This window comes from Columba livia, chromosome 1 (genome assembly GCF_036013475.1).
Source record: "Columba livia isolate bColLiv1 breed racing homer chromosome 1, bColLiv1.pat.W.v2, whole genome shotgun sequence".
Lineage (NCBI taxonomy): Eukaryota > Metazoa > Chordata > Aves > Columbiformes > Columbidae > Columba > Columba livia.
The window spans coordinates 150,298,842-150,311,734 of record NC_088602.1 but is presented as its reverse complement, the minus strand read 5'-3'; positions in this window follow the sequence as shown (position 1 = coordinate 150,311,734).

Here is a 12,893-nt window from a genome sequence, read left to right as displayed (position 1 = left end):
AGCAGTTGGGAAGGCCATTTTCAGGACTCCTCTCCATCTAAATGTTATCAACGGAGACAGAAATGAACAGAAACTGTTCTGTGAGTTCATGAAGACTGTGAAAGCTGTTGATCACCACTGGAACCAGCTCATTGCAGTGGGCAGCATAAGGGAAATGGACTTGGTAGCCAGGTGACCTGTTCCCACATCTGCTGAGGTTTTGTTGGGCAACCCAGGGAATTCAGAAATATTGACTTCTACAGGTGAAATATCAATAACAACCAAATAATACTATTGCTACGTAACTGGGGTCAGACGTCTGCTCAGTGTATATACCACACTCAGAGGGCACAAAATGGGCTCTAGCACAGGCAAAAAAGAAAACCAAAAACCTTATAGGACTTGTTCTCTTTCCTGAGGATTTGGTAACCAGAAAATTTTCTGGGCTGTGAAATAGACAACAGTCCAGCAATTACTGCTGCGTTTGGGTTTCCCTCTCAAGATTACTGTTAAGCAGCCTGCCACAAGCTGATAATACTTTTTTTTCTTTTTCCTTTTTTTTTTCTTTCATCTTTTCTGAGACAGTTCTGCACTTTTGATCACTCCTGATACTCACCTGATGGCACAGAAACCCACTGGTACTGGCTGGACGATTCCCTGTGGTGGATCAAGTACAGGAAGCAGGTAAACTCCACTGCAACCCTGAAAAACCCAACTCCAAGTCCCAGCCATTAGTGGAGAAGTCCTGCTTTGAATGTTTGTTTGTTTGTTTGTTTTGTGAGGACTGCCTGTCAGGTGGCACACCAGCCTTCTCCATAGTCCCATAGTACTGGCTTGGATACTCTCTTTGATACTCTCACAGGAGCTTCTGAGTGCCACCTTTAAGCACAGATGTCTGTCCTAGGAGTAGCTAAAATCTTTGTCAAGGCTCGTTTTTTTTTTTTTCACCTATACACATGCACTCACATATATTACACATACATTATATAGATTTGGTGGGGAGGGAGGTTGTAGCATGGAGGGTGTTGGTCTCTTCTCCCAGGTAACAAGGGGAGATGGCCTCAAATTGTGCCAGGGAAGGTTCAGATTGGATATTAGGAAAAAATTCTTCACAGAAAGGGTTGTGAAGCACTGGAACAGGCTGCCCAGGGAAGTGGTTGAGTCACCATCCCTGGAGGTGTTTGAAGATGCATAGACGAGGTTCTTAGGGACATCGTTTAGTGCCAGAGTAGGTTAGCAGTTGGACTTCATGATCTTGAGGGTCTTTTCCAGCCAAAATGATTCTACGGTTGTATTCTATGATTCTGTAACTCCCTGGAAAGCTGAAAAAGTTGTATGCAAAAACCTGCTTCTCTAAAGTTCAGTGCAGCACTACTTTGACTGTTAACTATTTTGGTTTTGATGTTATGCTAAACCTTTACACACACCTTGTAAAGAACATTAAAAACCTATAACAGACACCATCAGTACCTTCATTTCTGTAGCCTTCAACCTAGTCTGCAGCCTTAGTGACATCTCCCAGGTGGAGAAGGTGTTTCAGGCGGATCAGGAAGGCACTCTGAAATTTGCACTTCATTCACAGAAATATGAAATAAACTTTAAAGGTGAAATACTTACTTGTTTATAATTTAATACATGTGATATGCTGCTGACTCTGTAGCTCAGCTTCTCTCCTGGATATGCCACATGTAGCCCAATGACCAGTAGAAGTGTCTGTCTACACCAGAGGGAAAGCAAAACTTTAAAAACACTCACCAGGAAAGAAAAAAAAGGTGTACGTTGGGGAAGTAGGGGAGATGCTATTTGTGTCTGACAGAGCATGAAATATGATTTGATTGCTGGAGATATTGGAGACCTGTGCAGTTAAAACAATAGAAAAGGGAAGTAATGGTATTTAACAAACACACACACACACACACAGAAGAGACTAACAGATCTTGGTGCATGTGACACCATGAACAAGGGAGGAAGGTGTTGTGAAGGATGAAGTGCTAAGGAGAAGACCTGGATTTGCTGCGGCCATGTAGGAGGAGAGCTGCACAAGAAACAACCTGTCGTTCTCCATTGCCTTAGGGTGGCTGCTGGACTGTGGAGCTGTTTGCTGTGATGGACCTTGTTTGGGCAACTGATGTTTGTGAGCAAAAAGGATGGGTTGATGTTCAAAGCAGAGCAAGAGAAGACCTAAAACATGTATAGGTACCATTTTAAGGGCCCAAATCAGTTTTTGAGGAGTGGGATTGCAATAACTCAAAACTGTCTGGCTGATGAGATCAAAAGAGGAGCCTTCACAGATGGCCAAGAGGACATGTCTCTGCACTGCTCATGCTGACAGTTCAAGCAGGAGCAGCACTCGACAAAATTACTCCATGCTCCAGGAATAACACAGAGAAGAAAGCCAGGCATTGCATGGCTGTGATAGCAATTTTTGGTATCCTCCTCTCTGTGTAAGAGTGGCTGAACAGGGACATGCCACAGCATGCTAGCCTGGCTCCTGTCTCCAGTAGTGCCAGGCTATGGATCTCTGGAAAAGAGGAGGAGGAGCATGAAGTAGTGATAGATCCCTCACTACCAGTGACATACAGCTTGGGCACTCCTATGCCGGAGATAATGTCCTTGTAGCTAATGGATCTCGAAGGATTTCTCTTCCCATGTGGATTTGTTCAGAATTTCTTGAACTGCTGCAGACTTGTGGTGCGTGCATCGCATTGCAGCACTGGGATCTGTGGTAGAACTACCCATTTCTTGAATAGCTGCTCTACTTCTGCATGCCTTTGTGTTTTCTTTCAAGGCAGAGTCCAGAGAAATCTGAATACACAGATGACAAGAAAAGCCTGCTGGTGGCCAAACCATGAGTCTTTTGGAGGCAAGAGCCAGCTGGAGGAGAGTTGTGGGGTGCTCAGTTTGAAGTGGCATATCCCTAGCTGGCAGTACCAATCCAGCTGCAATAGCAGCCATGGGAGGAGGAGGTGGACCCAGTGGATGGAAGAGGTGGAAATGGAGGTTAGGGATTTCTGTAGCTACCAGGCACTGATGTTTTTTTTCTTTTTTCTTCCACCTCCATATCTTTCCTCTCAGTTTGTCACATTCTGGTTCTCACCCATGGTCAGTATGGAAAACTGCTGGTGCTGGCTGGATGGCTTGGTTAGAGCAGGGATACAGGGAGGCAGTAAGCACCTATCCTCTCCCTGCTCATGTGTTGGCCACCCTTCAGGGGCTGCTCTTTCTTTTGCCCCTCACAGGCAGTGCCTTTCACACATCTCCCGGGTCTTACCTCATTGCCTCCCCATGGCACGTGTGCATTTTGATGTATACAGTAGCCTCTTAGAATCTTACTTGTATCACTCAGAATCCTGTGAGGTCAAGGTCTGAATGCTGTTTATTTTCTTAGCCAAACCAGAGCCTTTCGAAATTGCTTTAACTTAAATAATTTTTATGCTGTGTGTGCATCTGTGAGGAGAGTGCTCTTTTCTTTTGGAAATTCTGGTAACTCATTGCAGAAGAGAGTGCCAGAAAGTTGTCCCACGTGCTGACAAGGAACAACAGGAAAACATGACCATTTTGAGAACTGCACTAATGTTCTCCAATCCTACATGGAAGGGCTGAGAAGATGGGGAGCACCACAGCCTACAGAGATGGATGGGGCTCTGGGGTTATGCCACCCCCACCGAAACTTGTCCATGCATGCTGTGATGAGGAGGGAGCAGTGGCTAGGAGTAAGCAAGGGCAGAGTCCAGCCAACAGCTTCTGGCGGGAGGTGAGGTAGGGCGGGGGTGGGCCTCTGCACTAGGAAACTCCAAGTCACAGGCAATTACCCCTGGTTGGCAAATAAAATGCTGCTTTGCAGGCCTTTTAAGCCAAAACTTTCTTCTGATGGGTGTTTCCCCTCCTTTTGCTACTCTCCCAACCACTCTGTTGCCACTGTAACCTCTACACAGGCAAAGAAGTCATTTCAGGCTGACCAGAAAGACATTCTCCAGTTTCAAACAGGTTCTTGGCAGTATGAGATCAGATTCAATGGTGAAATATCTTTTTGCTTTATGTGTAATGTGGGTGGGATGTGACCGTTGCTGCAATGCAGCGTGTTCTGGGAGAAGGCTTGAAGGCAGAGGCACAAGAGGGATAAGAAACATTTCATGGATTGTAAGCAGTCAATGCTACAGCGGCATGAAGGGCAGGATGGAAGAAGGGGGTAGGAAGAAGGCGATCAAGGATGGGAAGAAGGGGATCCTCCACTGAGCAGGCTCAAGGACATGTGCAGATGTTGGTGCAAGGAGGGATACAGTCCGAGCCTTAGTGGAGGGAGTGGGAAGTGGTGGAAGAGGAAGGTGATGGGAGCCCCTGTACACGACGCTGCTGAGTGACAGAGCTCAGGACCCATGCTATGCCAGGCCTTTTGATCTTTTAGTCAGGATAACTTGATCTTTTAGTCAGGATAAAAAGAATTTAAAAAAAAAAATAAGTGCAAAAGCAGGTGACAATCTGTTCTTCAGCTGTTAGATAGAGATCTTCAGATATGTGTGCAGAGTCATTGTGATTGCCAGTGACACTGGAAATAGCACTTAATAAAGGGGAAGAGGGGGGAGAGAATTAGGAGTACCCCAAAAAGGTGGTTACCCAAATTTTCATGCCTTGCTGCCTGTGCCAGGCAGAGGAGATGTCCAAAGCACGCTGGAAGACCCGACATCAAGATCAATGCTCCTCATTCTGTCTGCTTTCACGTTGTCTTCCCAGCCGTGCTCCGGAGGAGCCTGCGCAGGTAGGAGGAGAGGCAGAGCCGCCGGTGTCCGGCGGCGGGAGGGCTGCGGGGTACGCCGGAGTGCCGTCGCCTTCTGCTGCTGGGTCCCTAGGTGGCGGTGCCCGCCCGGCCGTGGGGACCTGCGGGGGCCACCCCCCCCCGCGCTGCCCAGGCAGCCGGGCAGAACCTTCCTTGCTCCGGAGCCCCGCTGCCGGGGAGAGCTGGCCGGGTGCGTGGAGCTGCTGTAGGGGAAGACGGTGTAGGAGGGTGCAGGATTCGGGGTGTGGTGAGAGGGAGATAGTGAGGAGGTATCGCTTAAGTCCAGCTGTCACCGTCAGCAGCTCGTAGGATATGCTGGGTTCTGTTCTTCACAAGCATTCGCACCACAAACGGGTCAGTTCTCCTCTCCCGAAACGTCACCATTTAGTTTAGCTGCTGAGCACTAAGTGCAGAGCAGAGCAGATTTTGACCCACAGCAGGAAGAGGGGAGACATCACTGTCTACAACTACCTGAAAGGAGGTGGTAGCATGGAGGGTGTTTGTCTCTTGTCCCACATAACAAGAGATAGGACAACAGGAAATGGCCTCAAGTTTCACGAAGAGAGGTTTAGATTGGGTGTTAGGAAAAATTTCTTCATGGAAAGCGTTATGAAGCACTGAAACAGGCTGCCCAGGAATGTGGTGGAGTCATGATTCCTGGAGGTGTTCAAATGGCATTTAGACGAGGTTCTTAGGGACATGACTTAGTGCCAGAGTTAGGTTAAGTTATGGTTGGACTTGATAGTCCTAACGATCTCTTTCAATGAAAATGATTCTATGATTCCATGATTGTAGGTGGAGGTGCCGCAGAGCACACTGAAGGGCTGCACGCTTATTACATATGCTCTTGGGACCAGCAGAGACTGCTCTCCCTTTTTTATTGCCCCTGGTCATCTTTCTGCACTATCTATCCATCCTGATGCCCGCTCCATGGGCAGCACGGAATGCTGATGGTATTGGTTGGATGGGCACGACCATTAGGGTGAATATGGGAAGCAGGTGCCCAGCACCCTATGTCGGTCACTCCCTGCTGTGTCCTTCCCACAAAGTGCAGGAAAGGCTGTAGCATGACAGGACAAGAGGTATATCTAACCCATTGCTGATTGACAGATATGCCCCAAAAAAATTCTAAGCTCAAGGCAGTCATGTGGTGATATTTTCCCCAAATGCACTCCCTGCCTCCAGCAATTTTTGGCCTGGGAATCTGCTCCAGAGTTGGTACCTATATATGTAATAAGCCTGGATGAATATTCTTTCAGTAATTATTCTATCACCTTTTATTTTTTCAATCTGCATAAAATTTTAGCATCCAGAACATCTCATCGCAAGTATTCCCACAGCTGAACTGAATGCTGCTGGAAGGAGGCTTCCTCCCAGGGCAGTCAAAGGAGGGTGAAGGGCTGCAGGGATTGAAGTGGATTGGCACTGCGCAAGGGCAGTGAAAGGGATGTTACATGCACAGGCTGCGCTGCAGGCACCAGTAGTCCAAGGGGGATGCAGAGAGAGGAGGTGGACAGGAAGAGCCCCTCTGATTTGTGGTGGCAAAGGCAGCAGAGAAAACCTGCCACAGCTCAGAGATGAGTGTGTGATCTGACTGGTTTCAATCACCAGCTTTTCCTCATGGCTTGTACGGGTGCTAAATCTGACTCTGTGAAGTGTGCAACACCCTGTGCCCCAAAGCCCATTGCTAAGGAATATCCTTTTCCGTTGTACCATTCAGAACAAGGTGCTTCCCCTACAACTTCTGCAGATGTGGAGCTGTGCTTTCAAACTCATCAGTGCCCTTTTGAATTTCAAGTTGGTTCACAGAAGTATGAGACAGATTTCAAAGGCCAAAAGTTTGTGTGCTTACCTCTTGACATACTTTCAGGGAAACTAACTGTCATATAGCTGCCTTTCAAAAATTTCATTGAAAATCCTTTTCTGCTTGGATGTGAGAGCAATGAGGGAACATTTCATGCAGCACAAGCAGCCTCTGTTAGCACAGTAAGAAGGGGAAAGGGAAGGAAGTGAATTACAAAACAGAGAAAATAGAAACAGGTTTTGCAGACTAATCCAAACTGGGCATGGCTCTGGTCTGAACAGAGAGACATTTTAGAGTGGTGTCTCTGTCTCCATGTTACACCATGCTGAGCTAAGGTTGTAAATAAGGGAACCTTTCTTTTGTTTTTACGATTGGGAAATCAAGGACTGAAATAAGCATGTTCAGGGGAATAATAGTGACTAATTCATTGTGGACTTGTTGTCCCTCTTGTGCATACACACTGTAGGTGGTTGTTGCATGAATAGTAATTTGGCTTTCTATATGAACCTGGTTTACCATAGTGCACAGTGAGCATGACATTCTGGTGACTCTGCTTTGCCTTGAGTGTGAATGTTCTGTACAGCTACGGCTCTTCCAAGCAGAAAAAAAACCCCACAGTCTTCTGTGGCCATTGCCTTGGAGGAGAGGAACAGGGAAGAAGAAAGGTTGGGGCACCACAGCTTATCACAGTATCACAGTATGTTTGGGATTGGAAGGGACCTCAAAAGATCATCTAGTCCAATCCCCCTGCTGGAGCAGGAACACCTAGGTGAGGTCACACAGGAACATGTCCAGGCAGGTTTTGAATGTCTCCAGGGAAGGAGACTCCACAACCTTCCTGTGCAGCCTGTTCCAGTGCTCTGTCACCCTCACTGAGAAGAAGTTTTTTCTCAAATTTAAGTGGAACCTCTTGTGTTCCAGCTTGATCCCATTACCCCTTGTCCTATCATTGTTTGCCACCGAGAAGAGCCTGGCTCCATCCTCGTGCCACTCACCCTTTATATATTCATAAACATTAATGAGGTCACACCTCAGTTTCCTCTTCTCCAAACTAAAGAGACCCAGCTCCCTCAGCCTTTCCTCATAAGGGAGGTGCTCCACTCCCTTAATCATCTTTGTTGCCCTACGCTGGACCCTCTCCAGCAGTTCCCTGTCCTTCTTGAACTGAGGGACCCAGAACTGGACACAATATTCCAGATTGGGTCTCACCAGGGCGGAGTAGAGGGGAAGGAGAACCTCTCTTGATCTACTAACCACCCCCCTTGTAATACACCCCAGGATGCCATTGGCCTTCCTGGCCACAAGGGCACAGTGCTGGCTCATGGTCATCCTGTTGTCCACCAGGACCCCCAGGTCCCTTTCCTCTACACTGCTCTCTAATATGTAATTTCCCAACCTATACTGGAACCTGGGGTTGTTCCTGCCCAGACGCAGGACTCTACACTTTCCCTTGTTAAATTTCATCAGGTTATTCCCCGCCCAACTCTCCAGCCTGTCCAGGTCCTGCTGGATGGCAGCACAGCCTTCTGGCATGTCAGCCACTCCTCCCAGCTTGGTGTCATCAGCAGACTTGCTGATAGTACACTGTATTCCCTCGTCCAAACCGTTAATGAATATATTGAATAATATTGGCCCCAGTACTGACCCCTGAGGCACTCCACTAGATACTGGCCTCCAACTAGACTCCGCACCATTGACTACCACTCTCTGGCTTCTCTCCTTAAGCCAGTTTGCAACCCACCTCACCACTCTATTGTCTACACCACACCTCCTCAACTTAGCTGTGAGGATGCTGTGAGAGACTGTGTCAAAGGCTTTACTGAAGTCAAGGTAGACCACATCCACCGCTCTGCCATCATCCATCCACCTTGTTACATTCTCATAAAAGGCTATGAGGTTGGTCAAGCACGACTTATCCTTGGTAAAGCCATGCTGATTGCCCCTAATAACCCTCTTATCCTTGATATGCCTTGAGGTGGCACCAAGGATAAGCTGTTCCATCACTTTCCCAGGGATGGAGGTGAGGCTGACCGGTCTATAATTACCCAGGTCCTCCCTCCTGCCCTTTTTGAAGACTGGAGTGACATTTGCTTTCCTCCAATCCTCAGGCATCTCTCCTGTTTCCCAAGACTTGGCAAAGATGATGGAGAGTGGTCTAGCAATGACTTCAGCCAGCTCCCTCAGCACCCGTGGATGCATCCCATCTGGACCCATGGATTTATGGAGTCCAGATTGCTTAATTGCTCCCTAACCCAGTCCTCATCAACTAAAGCAAGCTCCTCCATTGACCTGACTGCTAATTGTGAACTGTATTTGATTTCTATGGTATATATACATTCTGCGCAGAGCTTAAAATGAGATTGTGTGCAGTGACAGTTGCTCATGATACATCATATTTGAAGGAGGCTGTAAGCTGTGGAAGGCAGCCTTGGTTAAAATATTTAGAAGTGTGTCTTATACCTAAAGGAGGCGGTGTGCGTCACCATATAGTATTTTCCAAATCAGCCTGAGGGAGCAAGAGGTAGGTTGGGTGTCCCCTTCTCCAGTCAGGGAATGGAAAAAGAGTACGGCTTCTCTGGTGGCCTTCTTCAACAGCTGGAAAAAGAGAGAAGTTTGTCCAAGATTCTTGCAGGGTGAGTGAGCTGTAAGTAGGCCAGTGAATTAGCACCTCAGTAGCTCCTTCTGGGTTTTATCTTCTCATACCTCTGTTTCATTATTGTGCTCTTGCAAGTGACTGTGTGGAGTTTTCATTCTTACATCTTCCCTAGTGATAAAGCTGAGCCTGAGTCATCCAACAAAATCCAGACACGTCAACTGTGTGGGGGCTGGTGAATCTGGCATTCGCCGGAGAGGCTGCCAGACGCTCAGGGTGGCTGCAAGCAACAGGTTCTGGGCTTCCCCAACCTCTGAGGCATCATCTGTCACCAGGGCCTTGTCTGGTACGGGCAGTGCCAGCTGCCAGGTTGTGGGTAGCTGCAGGAATTACCCTGAGCACCTGCAGCAAACAGCAGAACAGTGAGAGTGCCTGGGATGGGGAGCTCAGTGTGAGGCTTTATGTTGCACTGGTGGAAAACAGAGATGATGTAACATGAGTAAAGCAGGCTCTGGATCCCCAGAGAAGGACCACATAGTTCAAAGAGGCCTGTTTTTGTGATAGAGATCATGCTACTATGAATGGAACAAAAGGTTCTCTGAGTATCCACATGCTTTGACCACTTGGAGTGAGGCACAGTTGAAAAAATGTCCATGAACTTGCCCAAAACTTTCACAGGCAGCACTTCAAATGCCTGTGGGTGTTCACCCTGTGCTATCAACATGAGGTCAGAGAGGAGAGGGTCTCTTCTTTCGACAACACAAAATGAGCTGGTGCTGGCTGCAAACCAAGTCAGCAACCCCCTGAGTCTCTGTGGCTTTGGAGACAGAATCCATGTGAAGGGAAGGAAATGTGAAATTGGGTGATGGGGATAAACAGCTCCTCAGTCAGCCACTACAGCACAAAACGTCTGCATGGATCCCCTCTTCCTGACAATGAAATGCCTGAAGCAGAAATAGCAGGGAGCAGAGGAGGGACTGGGTGCAGGAGCAGCACGAGAGAGGCTAATCCCACTGTGTTGCACAATATCTGCTCTCCTGGGCAGCATTAGCAGACGGTAAAAAACCTCCTTTCTCATTCGTGGTGCATTTATTTTCTCTTTCAAGAAACAGTCCAGAGAAATATGAATCCTCAGATTGTGATAAAAAACCTGCAAAAGTCCCAGCACTGCAGCGAGTGGCAGTAGGCAACAGGACAAGAACAGGTATGGGACGTTACGCTTGTTATTTTCCTGTTTATTGAATTCTCTCCTGCTTTAGGATGACTCACTGATCTGCTGATGCAGGCTTCGTGCAGGTAGGCTGGGCGGTGGGTTTGACAGGCTGTCACTGTGGCAGGCACGCTGCAAGGGGAGCACCCAGGAGAAATCCAAGCAGCCTGGAGGCTGCCAGGGCAGTTTCCCACTTGCTGCTGATGAGAAGTTATATGGCTGGGGGTGTTCAAATAATTCTGATGGAGACAGAAAAACTCTAGCATACTGCTGTCTCTAGAGTGGTGTTCTATACTGTTCTATCGATGCTGATACTGGTGACAACGTGGAACAACTCAGGTCCAACTCAAGCATGCATTGCCATATAGCCTGGGGAAAACATATTTGTGGTTTGCCATGCAGCCTGCTAGTGAGCTGGGAAGCTCAGGAAATAAGACTGACATCCTGAGTTGTGGATGCTGTCATCTGGAGAAGGAGGAAGAGTGGGACTGGAAGAGTGGAGACATGAATTAAGGGATATTTGTGCAGTGTTGTTGGAACACGCATGGGTAGAGTCTTGTAGCAGTCAGAGGAAATAAAAGAAATGGAAAGAAAGTGAGTATTCTTGTTTGAACAAGGGGCAGAAGTTGATAATCTGACATGTTTTTGGTGGACTTTTCCTTCTATGACACCTCTCCCAATGGGTTAAATTGCATGGTCCTGCCATGCAATTCAGCAAAAGGATAGTTTTAATGGTTTCTTAGGCTCTCCACAGGTATTGCGTGAACTGGGATTTGTGCCACTACTGATTTTTTTTTGTAGTTTACTGCCAGAACAGGCCAATATGGCCTGGTGGTGATAAGGAGAGGTGATGCAGGGATTATGCTTGAAAAGTACTTTCTTCAGACAGGACTAGGTTGGGATATTATTAGACTTTAAACATTTATAAGCATGTAGCCAGGCAATGAAGGAAAAGGTAACACTTTGCTGAAAGCATGTGATGCATCTTGCTGCAGAGTGTCAGTATAACATACATTGACATTCTCTACGTGTGTCAGTAAGGAAGAAGAGCTTATATAGAATATAAAGAGGGAAAGCTTTCTGAGGAAAAGCCTGAAACATGACCAGGACACTGTCTAATGGAAATCCCTTGAGTTTGTTAATCTTGGTGAAACTTTTTTTAAACAGTCAATCAGATGCTGTTCACATCATGTTTCCTTAAGACTGAGACCATTCAGCCCTGCCTGAAATAGGATATGAGGTATATATCTGTTCACACCTACTCACTACTTTGGGAAAAGTTATAGTTTGTAATGGCTTGTGTCAAGCCTATCTAAAATACATGCCTGAGTCCTGGGGAGTGGCTTTGTTAGTTTTCAGCTTGCAAGCCTGTCACTTCAAAATGTACAGCTACAAAGGGGACACGGATGGCTTTGCAGAAGAGCTTTGCAGGGGACACAAGACTGTCCTGTCACTCCACAGAATTGCACATCTAAATGGCTGGTGTACAGAAATGATAGTTTAACCATTGTGCTTTTTGCTTTGACCTAGATGACAGTTGATGATCTGGAGGTTGAGCATCAGTGCTTCCTATTCACAGGACTGTTTCTCCTTTAAAACTCAGTCACGCTCTAGAATTTCAAATAAAAGCATGCATGTTAAGGGGACCATCAGCTCATTTAGTATTGTAATAATGAGATTTAGGTCTTGTGTGTTTATGAAACATCAGGCAGTGTGTTTATAAATAAAGTTGCTTTGATGGCTCACTACAGTAACGTCGGGGCTTGTCTGTAAAGACAAGTGTGTGCACAAGATGTGTGCACTTGACATAGAACAATGATTTCACCTTCTCTTTTCCAGCTGGACATCAATCCTGACCCTCAATGCCTTTGCACAGCTTTGTTTTACCTTGCTTAGCATCACAGATGCTCTTTGAGCAGGAGAAATGTGTTCCACAGAGAGCAATAGCTTCTTTGTATTAAGGACAAGCTCACAGAGTAGGAGTTTAGAGCACAACGGGACAGAACTGAGGGTAAGGAAAGGACCACGAAAAAGTGAGAGGGGGCTCTGAAAAATCCCAGGCCACAATGGCACCTGCAGTGACTGGTCCCTAGGTCCTTTGGGAGGGACCAGTGGGGTGTAACCCAAAGCACTGTAACGCCTTGGTCTGTGTTGCATTTTAACTTTATTTTTTTTTTTTTTCCTAGCTAGTACAAGTCAGCAGTGCTGACAGCAAATATAGGGAAATCAAGAACCTATTTCAGCAGACAATGAACGATTACAGCATCCGCCGGCTCTGGAGGACTCAGAGCCTGACACTTTGGCAGCATTTCCAGTTGTTTGTATCTGCTTTACTTCATTCCCCCAGTGGCAGTGGAGCTGTTCAGATAGTGGCTGGGCCCCCATCCCGTCCTCCCAGTGTGTGGGTGGTTCCTCCTTGGCAAAAGGCAAACTGCTTCCCCCCCCGAGCAGCCCTCTGTCCCAGCCCTTGTGGGCTCAGGCACATTCCTCAGGAGTGGACCACTCCGGTGATCTGGTTTATAGTGGAAAAATA